Source organism: Pinus tabuliformis, chromosome 2_2 (assembly GCF_031772625.1).
Source record: "Pinus tabuliformis cultivar Carrire ecotype Pingquan chromosome 2_2, CPIR1, whole genome shotgun sequence".
NCBI lineage: Eukaryota > Viridiplantae > Streptophyta > Pinopsida > Pinales > Pinaceae > Pinus > Pinus tabuliformis.
In genome coordinates this window covers 518,830,805-518,843,274 of record NC_142300.1, presented here as the reverse complement: position 1 = coordinate 518,843,274, position 12,470 = coordinate 518,830,805, and the positions used below count along the sequence as shown (strand labels likewise).

General features: G+C 33.8%; 1 pseudogene; it reads left to right on the top strand.

The window, feature by feature from the left end:
• Positions 1-226: 226 nt before the first annotated feature.
• LOC149193621 (abscisic acid receptor PYL4 pseudogene) lies at positions 227-749 on the top strand (annotated as a pseudogene).
• The last annotated feature ends 11,721 nt before the right edge of the window (positions 750-12,470 follow it).

Below are 12,470 nucleotides of genomic sequence, written 5' to 3'. Positions count from 1 at the left end.
AGGCTAGGGTTCCGTATTTGTCTGTGTTATATTTTGGGGTTTTGAGGGCACATCGATGACAACGGTGTGTGAAACACAGCCTCAGGAGGTGTGGAGATCATCACGGTATTAGATCTCGGTACATACTGAGAAGAAGAAGCCGAGCTCCAGATTTTCTTGCGGATCTAAGCAACTTATCAAGAGGGGCCATGGGGAAGAAGAATATTGGGAGTGGGTGCAGGAAATGATGAGGCGTTACCATTCTCATCCGTGTGAGAATGAGGGGAAACAAATCACAAGGTGCTCCTCGGTTGTGGTACAGCTAGTGAAAGCACCAGTGGGCGTGGTGTGGTCGTGGTGAGGCGCTTCGACGAGCCCCAAATCTACAAGCAATTTATCCACAGTTGTTGCATAAGCGGTGAGGGAGATCTGAAGGTCAAGGTCGGCTGCCTGAGAGAGGTTCGAGTCGTCTCCGGTCTCCCTGCTGCCACCAGTACCGAGCGACTGGATATTCTGGACGAGGAGCGGCATATTTTGAGCTTCAGCATCGTGGGCGGCGATCACAGACTCAAAAATTATCGATCCATCACCAGTCTGCACGAGAGGCTTATCAATGGTGAACCTGGAACCATTGTGATCGAATCCTACGTGTGCCACATGAAAATACGAAAGAGGACACGTGTTTGTTCATCGATACTATCGTTAGATGCAATCTGCAGTCCTTGGCCGACGTGTCCAAGCACATCTTCAGTAGAAACCACTGCTTATAGCTTCCCAGGATGCAGTATAAGGTAGTCTTGAGAGATAATCTGGAGGCTGTGTTCTAACCGTTAAACGTCAAGGTGTGATCTCCACAAGTTAAAAAAATTATGAGGTTGGTGAGGTCTCTGCAAGTTAAAAAAGAATTAAGCAACCTCACAGCATATTGCTCAACCTTTTCATATGCCTAAGATAAAAACAATGGAAGGGCTAGTCATTTTTTATTTTTCCAACCAAACTAACATCTCTGCTTATCCATATAAATGTGAAGGGCAGGCCAGCAACTGTTCTTGATTCTTCAGTGTCAAGGTTGAAGGAAAGTTTTCCTTGGTTTGGGTATATGTCAGTTGTGATTATGTCCATCCCCAGAATTCAACTTCTCAAACATTCACCTTGGGGTTTTCAAAAATCCGTCTTGAATTCCCTGAGCTGTCGGAGAGGATCGTCTTGTTCTTGAAAATGGGAATTCAAATGAGGGAGGGTTGTATTATTCCTTTAAATGGGAATTCAAAGAGGGTTTCCGAATTTCGATCCATTTATAATATTCATTACCAAGTCTCCAATTTTGGGTGGCTTCTAAATTTACCTATTGGTATCTTTCAATTCAATTTTGCAGGACACAAGAAATTTTTTTGTGGTATTAGAAAATTAGAGAGATGCACAAAAATGAAATCAAATCTTAGTACATTATATAGGCAAATATAGACAGCTTTTAGGACAATATAGATCCAAATAATTCGGATCACCAACTCACAACACAAACTACGAAGACACAACTCATGACAAATAGACTTAAACACTATGTAAGAGAACACAGTTCATCGACTCTATCTAGACATACCATTTCTACATTATTCCAACATCCCCCCTTAATGGAGAAATAGATTTTCAACAATGCCTAGTTGTTTTCTACATATTTCACAGTTCATCTTTCCAAGAGACTTCATAAAGATGTCAGCTACATTCTCACTTGTATTACAATAGACTAAATGAATCTCATATGATTGTATCTTTTCTCTTACAAAATGATGTTGGACTTCAATATGTTTAGTTCTTGCATGATAAATTGGATTATTTGCCAGGTTCATGTAACTCTGGTTGTCACATTTGATGCTTTTTGGTTGTCTTCGTTTTTCTGCAACATCTTCAAGAATCCTCCTTAACCAAATAGCTTCACAAGTTGCATTGGTCAAGGCTTTGTATTCAACTTCTGTGGATGACAAAGAAACAGTTGGTTGTTTCTTGCTCCTCCATGATACAACCCCCGATCCCAAATTGAATGCATATCCCGAGGTTGATCTTCTATCAATAGGATTTCCAGCCCAATCTGAATCAAAAAACCCGCCAACTCAACATCATATCCATCACTATATAAAATACCAAAAGAAAGTGTTCCCTTCACATATCGAAGGACTTTCTTTGCTCCTTTCCAATGGCTTTCACAAGGCTTAGCCATAAATTGACTAAGGATTCTCACAGAATATGCTATATCTGGCCTGGTAGTGGTGAGGTAGTTCAAACTTCCCACCAATTGACGATACAAAGTTCCATTCACTTCTTTAGATCCATCATCATTATACAACTTCGCATTCTGTTCCAAAGGAGTAGACATTGGTTTGCATTCAAACATATGAAATCTTTCAAGGACTGTCTTTGCATATTTGCTTTGTGTGATGATTGTCTTATGAGATTCCCTCCAAATTTCAAGACCCAAACAATAATGCAATTCACCAAGATCCTTGATTTCAAATACCTGTGACAGCTGAATTTTAATTTCTTCAATCAACCTGAGTGCATTGCCTATTATGATAAGATCATCAACATACAAAGATATCAAGGAAATATTACCATCTTCATCTCTCTTGATGTACAAGTTATGATTACTTTTTCTTCTGACAAAATCTTTGTCATAAAGCAATGAATCAATTCTCACATACCAAGATCTTGGTGCTTGTTTCAAACCATACAAAGATTTCTTTAACCTGCAAACAAGATTCTCCTATCCTTGCTTTACAAATCCTTCAGGCTGAACCAAATAAGCTTATTCTTTTAATTCACCATTCAAGAACGTAGATTTGACATCTAACTAATGCATTTTCCAATTTTGTTCTGTAGTTAATGCAATCATGGTTCTAATTGTATTCAGTTTAGCTATAGGTGCAAAAGTATCTTCATAATCAATGCCTTCTTCTTGTGAATAGCCTTTTGCAACCAATCTAGCTTTATACTTATCAATATTACCATCAACATTAAACTTTGGTTTGAACAACCATTTGCATCCTATGGGAACTTTATCTTTGGGAAATTTTGTTAGTTCACATGTGTCATTCTTCATTATGGAGGTATATTCTTCATTCATTGCATCTCTCCATTATTTATACTCTTTAGCTTCTTCATAACTTGAAGGTTCTATAACATTAATTACATGAGACATCAATGCATAATATTTATACCTTATATGTCGCTGAATTTGACGTGATGACCTCCTTAGAGTTTTTCTTCTTTCATCCTTATTTCTCATTTTTGCAGTCTCATGTTCTCTTCTTGGAGTGTCATGAATGTTGTATGCTTCATGCCCTTGAACCTGTACCTATTCATGTACCTGTTGTTGTACCTGTTCTTGTTCATGTTCACAACATGCTTCTATTCTGACATAATCATAACTATCATGCCATACACTTGTGTTATTCATTTTATCACCTTCATCTACATTTTCATGAAACACCATATCCCTACTTGCAAGCAATCTATGTGAAGTAGGATCAAACAACTTGTATGCCTTTTGATCATCACAATAAGCAATGAATGTGTGCTTAATTGATTTTGCATCAAGTTTTCTTCTTTCATCTTTTGCAATATGTGCAAATGCCTTGCATCCAAAAACCCTTAAATGATTCACTTTTGGTTTATATCCATAAAATGTTTCAAAAGGTGTTTTTAGATCTAAAATCTTGGTTGGACTCCTATTTTTCAAATAAACAGCGGTATTAATGGCTTCAGCCCAAAAACCATTAGAGATATTTTTTCCTTAAAGCATGCTCCATGCACATTCCACCAGCGTTCTATTTTTCCTCTCAACAACTCCATTTTGTTGAGGTGTATGACACATTGTCAATTGTTGTAGAATCCCATGACTTTTGCAATATTGATTAAAACCTCTTGATTTGTATTCTCCCCCCTTATCAGATCTCATAATTTTGATGTATTTCCCAATTTGTTTTTCCACCATGTTTTTGAATTCCTTAAAGTATTCAAAAACATCATTTTTATTTCTTATGAAATAGACCCAAGTGTATCTAGATATATCACTAAAAAAAATAAGAAAGTACAATGCTCCTCCAAGAAATCTAGTTTGCATAGGTCCACATACATCAGCATGAATTAATTAAAGTATTTCTCTTTGCCTTTTTTCCTCATGTATAGGAAATTCCTTCCTATGTTGCTTGCCAAGTGCACATGCTTCACATTCAACATGATTATTCCTCAAAACAGGAAGACCTTCAACCATTGTTTTTCTTTCAAGTAACGTTAAATCATTGTGATTTAAATTCCCATACCTTTGATGCCATAACTTTTTTGTTGACATTGTTGTAGATGCCAATTCTTGATGCCCGATCCTGGTCACATTATACAAGCCTCCAAAACTGGTACCTGTGGCAATAACCTTGTAGCAATCCTGGATATATTTAACAATACACTATGATTCGACAAATTCCACCTTTAGATATTGATCAACAATAGTAGAAACATAAATTAAATTCTTTTTTATACCAGGAACATACATCACACCATGGATCTGTGTCTATTTTCCATTAGGTAACATCACACCTATTACTCCATATCCTTGAACTTGAAGGGATCTATTATCGCCTAGATAAACACATGTTCCATCAATGTTCTCATGATATTCGTCAAACCAGTCCTTAATACAAGACATATGGAGTGATGCACTAGAATCAATGAACCAAGCATTCACATCATCAATCTCAGCAGACAATGCAGCATTAGAAACAAACAATTTGAGATTTTTAAATCCATCATTGGTTGAGGTGTCTTTGTCCAAAAAATTCCCATTATGCCTTCTGTTTCTCTGTTTAGACTCATTATATTTCCTTTTATAGCAATCTTTAGCATGATGTCCAGGTTTACCACAATAATAATAATCATCATTTCTTTTATCATGAACTGGAAATTTATATTGTGTCATACCTTTCTGCTTTGCTTGAAACTTTCCTCCTTTGCTTTTGTCTCATGGCTTGTATTTGTATGGATGCTTACCCTTGGCTACCAATGCCAAATCTGAATTGTTTGAGCCCAAATTAAAGTTCTTCATCCTCTCTTCCTCTTGTAGAAGAATACCTGTCAATTCATCAAAAATAGGAGGATTCTCTCTAGCTGAAAGACTTGAAACAAAAATTTGATAATCTTGCACTAAGACATTTAATGTGATAGTGACCAAGTCAATATTGGACACCTTTTCACCAATGTCTCCTAACTTATCACTTATCTCTTTGACACAGGAAATGAAATTGCTTATACTTTCATTGGCCTCCATTTTAATTGACAAAAGCTTGGTCTTCAAGAACAAAATCCGATTAGTATTAGATGTTTCATACAAGATTTTGAGAACATCTCATGTTTCTTTCGATGTTTTACAATCGCTAATATGAGGAATGTTGTTGTCCTTACATTCGTAGCAACACCTTTTCTTTTGTTTCCCTTTTTTCCCAATCTGGAATAGCTACAGCAGTAGTTGGCTTAGGCTCCAGCCCACTCACTATTGGCCATAAATTATTTCCCTCTAAAACTGTTAATACCTTGAATTCTAATTTTCATAATTTCCTCCATTAAGTGGACTCATTCAAATAAGTTTCTTCAAAAAAAATTGACATAATGACAAAAACATTGTCCCCAATCAACAAAATGCACCCAAATCCACCAGATCTACACCAAAATTCATGAGATCTACATCCAAATTCACCACATCCAAAACCAAATGTACAGGATCTAAAAAAACAAGACTTAATCTTGCTTGAGATCTACATCCAAATTCACCACATCCAAAACCAAATGCACAAGATCTAAAAAAAGACTTAATCTTGCTTCCAATTAAAAAACAAAGCCAAAATTACTTCTTATTTCTCCTTTTTTAACCAAACCCTGTTTCAAAAACTTTAATTTCATTTTTTAATCAAATACACCCAATTTTTACCTTTCACCCAAAAGAAAATATTTAACTCCTTATATGTGGTAAATTATTTTTCACCGTAAAAAAATAAATAAAAAAATAAAATTTAATGCCTTATTCCTCCATTAAAAAACCTTCACGTTTACAAACAAAATTTCATTATGAAGACTTTATACACAACGTGACTTAAAAAATAGTGAATTGTTTCAAGGTGAAAAGTGAACTCTTCAATGGTGGAAAACACTAGCTTTTCAGAAAACAACAATTACTTCCGGCATGGTACACTTTATTATTCCAAGTTTCATCTAAAGCACAATGTTCAACGCTCCGTTTTGATTGACCGATGAGTTCCCAAATGTATCTACAGTAGATCTGCACATCACTTGCCTAGAACCAAACTATTATAGGGAACCTGTGCAAGGCCTCAGAATACGTCCCACCTACATATTTAGATTGCACACCACTATTGCAGATAGCCAATGAGAGTTGAATCTTGATTGTACACAATGGCTATAGACAGACAACACTTCAATAACTTTTTCACAACCAAAAAACATAGAAAACTTGGGAGCAACACCATAACTACAAGATCTCACAAGCTTCATGAATCTTAGCCCTCTTTCTCTCAGATATGAAGTTTCACTAGATCTCCCTCTCTGGCTCTGATACCATATTAGAAAATCATAGAGATGCATAATAATCAAATGAAATCTCATTGATCAAACTGCTTGGACAACCAGTACATTATAAAAAATTCGGATTACCAACTCACAACACAAACTACGAAGACACAACTCATGACAGATAGACTCAAACACTAACTATGAGAACAAAGTTCATCAACTCTATCTAGACATATCATTTCTACATTATTCCAACAACATTGTTCCTTTAAATGGGAATTCAAAGAATCAATGATTATCATTGAAACCAATCTCTGGATTATGAAAAGATAACGTTTGAGTGTCATGGTTGTCTCCAAACTGGTCATTTATAGAATTCCTACACTTTGTCAAATTACAATGAGAAATGACTCTTCAAATCTTCTAAATCTCAAAGTTGGAAACCTTGTGACCTAGCCCCTATGGAGGGCATGGCTTCTTCTATTTATAATGAAAAGTAGGATGGTGTCACAATGATATGATTCCAGGAGAACCAAATCAAACTATCGCTACTCATCAGAATCTCATACTTATGATGATTCAACAGGTATCCTAGTATCCCCTACAAATAGGAAATTGGTAAGTCAAGATGTCTCTTTCGGTTTTCTAATGCAGATGCATGAATCACCATCTTCTAACAGAGATAAGGAATCTCCATATATCAACAATAACTTGCAAAGTACTTTGCTTTATCTACCTCCAATAGGTTGGACTAAGGTCGTGAGAAAGAGAGGAAATAAAATTCGTTCGGAAGACCATCCCCAAGTCGAGTGATTCTTTTGGGTCTGTCAAATCCATGGTAGTCTCTTTTTTCAAGTCTCTCAATTCTATGGTCTATCAAAATCTTTAGATGGACAAATTGTTGCAACAATGTAATTATGTTTTCATGATAATAGAAAGTATTAATTTACAAAACAAAAAAATGTTCATAACTAGCCTTGATCCATCTTATTTTTGAATCTACTTAGCATTCAGAGTGATCAAATCTCCTTTCACTCTAAAACCTTTCACTCTAAAAGATGTTTGCATAAGAGGTTTGATGTCTCTTGGTGATTGGTAGAGATCCACAGTTAAGATGGATCTAGGATATTTTTATTATTAATTATAATTATATTATTATTTTTATATTTTAGTTATAGTTTTATGGAATTTGACGAAGTCACAAGGTTTTATTAATATTAATATTTTTATTTTTTTAAAGTTATTATTTAATTTTTTTTTTTTTTTTTTATAAAGTCAAAATATTTACATAACATTACACCATATCTACATTCACTATATATTGTGTTGAAAGCACCTCTCTAGGAAATTAATTTTAAACTTTTTTTTTTTTTAGTCTAGCCCACATGTAAACTTACAAACATTTCTACCACTAAAACATTTCCCCCATAAATTTTTGTTCTTATATTTAATTTAAAAAATGTCATAATATAAATATAAATTAAATATTTATAAAATATTTTGATTTTGAAATGAGTTATGGTTTTTGGATAAGTGGTATTGATAATCCATCGTGCATGATATTGCAATGAATCCTATTTAGAAGTTAATGATAATCATAGTAAAATGAGAGAGAATATCCATGGTTAAGAATCTTGTTATATTGTAAGTTATATTTTTATTCTGAAATGAGTTATGGTTTTTGAGCACGTGGTATTGGTAATCCATGGTATTTTTCCATGATATTGTAGCAAATCCTATTTATAAGTTAATAAATGAGGGTGAATATTCATAGTTAAGAATCTTTCTATATTGTAAAATGTTATGTGCTTATTAATTAAATTTAAATATAGTTACTGAATCATCATTTGACTTTATATGGTTAAAAGGATCTTAATTTAGAACTATTGTTTATATGCTACACATTTTAATGTGATATGTATATTATGATTTTGTTTTATCTAAAAAAAATTCATAATTTTATTAATAAAAACAAATTTACAATATAAAAAATTTGAATCTAAGAAAAGTTTACATCTAACATCTAACATCAAACATCTAAAGCTTACACATCTTCCCTCTCCCCTATACTAGGTTGTAGAAAGACTCTCTACACAATTAAAATAGATATAAGTTATATGTTAATTCTTTCAATAATAATAATAATAATAATAAATGAAGTTATAATTCGTTAATTTTTATTGATTTTTCAAATCTTAGTAATGTAAAATGTATCATGAGATAAGTGTTTTAATGTCTATCAATATTTACCAATCAATTAATTTATGTAATTACATTAATAATAATTGCATGATAGAAACTTTGTCCTAAACATTTCTATCACATTAATAATAATTATATAATAAAAAGTTTAAACCCAATATCTAATGTGAAACCAAAAATCCAACCTCTATTTCATCATCGTTTCTTTACAATACTAACTTAACTATCTGTTAAATAAATAACACCTAATCTTAAGCGATCTTATGTTAATTTTATTATGAGTTATTGAGAAATTTTAATGTAATTAATTACAATCAAAATATGTAATTTCTTATGAATTTATCTCATTTTGATAATGAAATAAACTAGCCTATATCTATATAAACTACATTTCTACCAAGCATCGAGAGGGATCAGATCTCTTGAGATGCAAAAACATTTGATCCCTTTCATCGCTTCGTAGATCTAAGTTAAGATGTATCTAGGATAGTTTAATCCCCCCTTCAAATATGCTATATTTCACATGAATAACATGGATCAATACCGTGGGTTTTGATCAACCTAGAGCTCCAAAACCATTAGTATCTTGACTATTATATATTTTAGTCTATTCAATATTGTTTGTATGTTTATTATTAACTTTCGTTTTCTATAAAATTTAATAGGGAATTCCCTCCAATAGTATGTCAATAAATTAGATAACAATGCCTCAATGTTAGTTAAAAAAAATCCCAGATTAGACTTCAAAAATTGGATAACAATATCTTGGTGTTAGTTAAGAAAATTCTCAATGGGCTTCCACAACAACAACAATGATGAATCGATTCTAGCACATACTTAAGTAAACTCTCATACTGGCTAATTTATGATTGTGTTTTTGAGTTATAGGAGAATTTGCAAGCTTAACTTTGCTAGTGGTGTATGTTATGTTCCCTTTTCTAATTTCCTAGTTAGAATTAAACTCCTATACCTACATGAATATTATAAGTCATTTGATATAATCATTTTAATATCATACTTATGTTTATAATATTGGTCTAGTTTCCAAAATGGAAGACTAGTAGCAATAGAATTGTAATTTTTTTTCTTCAATAGCACTGATAGCGTAACTTACCAAAAAGGAAAATTTACTTTTTCTACTTTTTAAATTCCAATGATATCAACTCTATATTAACCTTTATTTCTCACTTACCTTTATCAAATTGTCCATATTTTATGGATTTGCATTTTTTTGAGTACTTAATTTCTTCTATTGCCAACATCACTAGCAGTTACAGGATTCACAAATTTGGATACCGAAAATAAATTGAAAGTAAAGAATAACATGATAGTTTAGTTAAATAATTTGGAGTTACAAGGGGAGTTTTGTATGTAGAAAACGTTTCTCAAATAGTTTCTCTTCCTTGTTGAAGTTAAAGTTTCATCATAACTTGCCATATAAATTTGGCTTTAGGGAATTTGAACAAAGTTGATAGTTGAAAAGTGGAAATTGCATGTGCAAGGATGCACAAACTTAGTAAATGCGCATATTTTAGAAATATTCATATGTTCCTCTTTATATAGCATTGATGCTCCTCAAACCACCATGCATGCATGCCATCTAATATTTTTTAGCTATAAATGTGTGTTCCTAAGCAGGAGCATGCATGAACATTAAAATGTGTTCACATTCCTAAGAAATAGTGTCCATTCACTATAAAGCATGTGCACATTCCTATTACAATGCGATACATCATAAAACGCATATCTAGTACTCAAAATGCTAAGGGTACATATATACCTGGTTAGTGGTAAAGGTTCTCACAATCCTATTACAATGTATTACATCACAAGACTTGTATCTAATGCTCAAAATGATAATGGTACCTATATACTTAGTTAATGGAAAAGAATGCCTTTGAGAGATCATTTGTGGTGCTTTAAAGTGTCATGCTTATCCCTCTTCCTTTAGGGGCTAAGTATTGTGAATTTTCCTTTAGGGGTTAAGTCTTGTGTTTCATCCCCAGACCATATCTACGAAATGAAGACTCATACTTAATGTTCAAAAAAACACAATTTTGACTATCCCAATTTAAACACCAAGAATACCCTAGAACATGCTTTGTGGCAGTTCAACATGTTTTTGATGGCTCTAGATACCTAGAATATACCCAGAGGACCTAAGGCATGAATTTCCTCTCTCAATTGTGTCCAACAACCCAAGACCCATACTTCTTACTCAAAATATCATAATGAAGACCATATTCCCACTTAAAGGCTAATGATCCCCTCAAGAGGCCATCTACAATGGTTAAGGTGTCATTCATGACCATTGAGCCCTATAAGCTACTTAAAACCCTAACAATCTCAGGTTGGTGGCTTGGGGCATCATTTAAGGCCTAAGACACATAAAATATTTGTACTTTATCTTGGGTCCATTAGTTAACCACATCAAGGCCTTGAGACCCATAGCTAATGATAAAATCCTTGTGAGGACATGCACATCCTTTATAAGAAGCCAAGGATACCCTCCAGAGGTTATGTGTGCTACTTCAAGACATTTTTCATGGCTTTAAATGCATTAAATATTTCTTTAGGACCTAAGGTAGGGCCTTATTCCCTAGATTGTTTACAAGAATCTATGGCACATACCTATTTTTCAAAACCACCTATTAGCTCTTACATTCCCAACCATAGACTATGATACCCTTAAGAGCTTTTTTGTGACTATTTAAAGCACCATTCTTATTTTCATGACCTTGCGAGACATACCTACTACTCAAAACCACTTAGTGGCACTACATAGCCAACCATAGTCTAGGATTCCTTCATGAGGCTATTTTTTATTATTTAACACATCCTTCTTGGCCTTTGATGGCTAGAGGATTCCTTTAGTGCTAAAGCTTCATGCTTCCTCCCCTAGCCATGTCAAGGGCCATAAGACCCATATTTCGTGCTAAAAAATGTTAATGGTACCTATATACCTAGTTAGGGGTAGAGAAATCCATTGAGTGGTTAGTTGTGGTGGCTCAAGATATCATTCTTGACCTTAGAAGAATTATTTAAATCATAACTCTTTGATTTATTCCCCTTGCCATATCCAAGGCACAAATCCTTGTAATTAATGTTTAAAACCTCCTAATCTTTACTATCCCCCTCCATTGACTAAGTTTATCCTAGAAAGTTAATTCATAATGGTTCGACATGTTTTTCACTCCAAATTTGAAGAAGATTCCTTTAGCGCCTATGGCCTAGGTATCATACCTTTATCATGCATAAGGACCTAAGATCTAGTGCTAAGAATCTCTTAATGATTCTGTATTCCAACATAAAGGCCAAAGATATACTTGAGAGGTGATACATGATGGTTTTGGGTATCATTCATGACCCATCAACCATGTAAGATACCTAGCACCTAAAGAGGTTAGGTGGGGTGCTTTGAGGTGTTGTGCTTGATCTTATGTGCCTAGAAGCCTTATAAGTTGAATAAGTTTTGGATTCCCAACTTTAAGAATATCAAGGCCTTGAGATCCATATCTATTGCTCAAAACCTTGTAAGGGTGCTAACATCCCATTCTCAAAAGGACAATGATACCATTTAGAGTTCATGTGTGGTGCTTCAAGGCATTACTCATGCCTCTAGATGCCTTAAATCTTTCCTTATGACCTATGGTATGCCCTTCTTCAATAGGGAAAGGATACATTCAATAGGGCATGTGTGGTTGTTCAAGGACTATTCC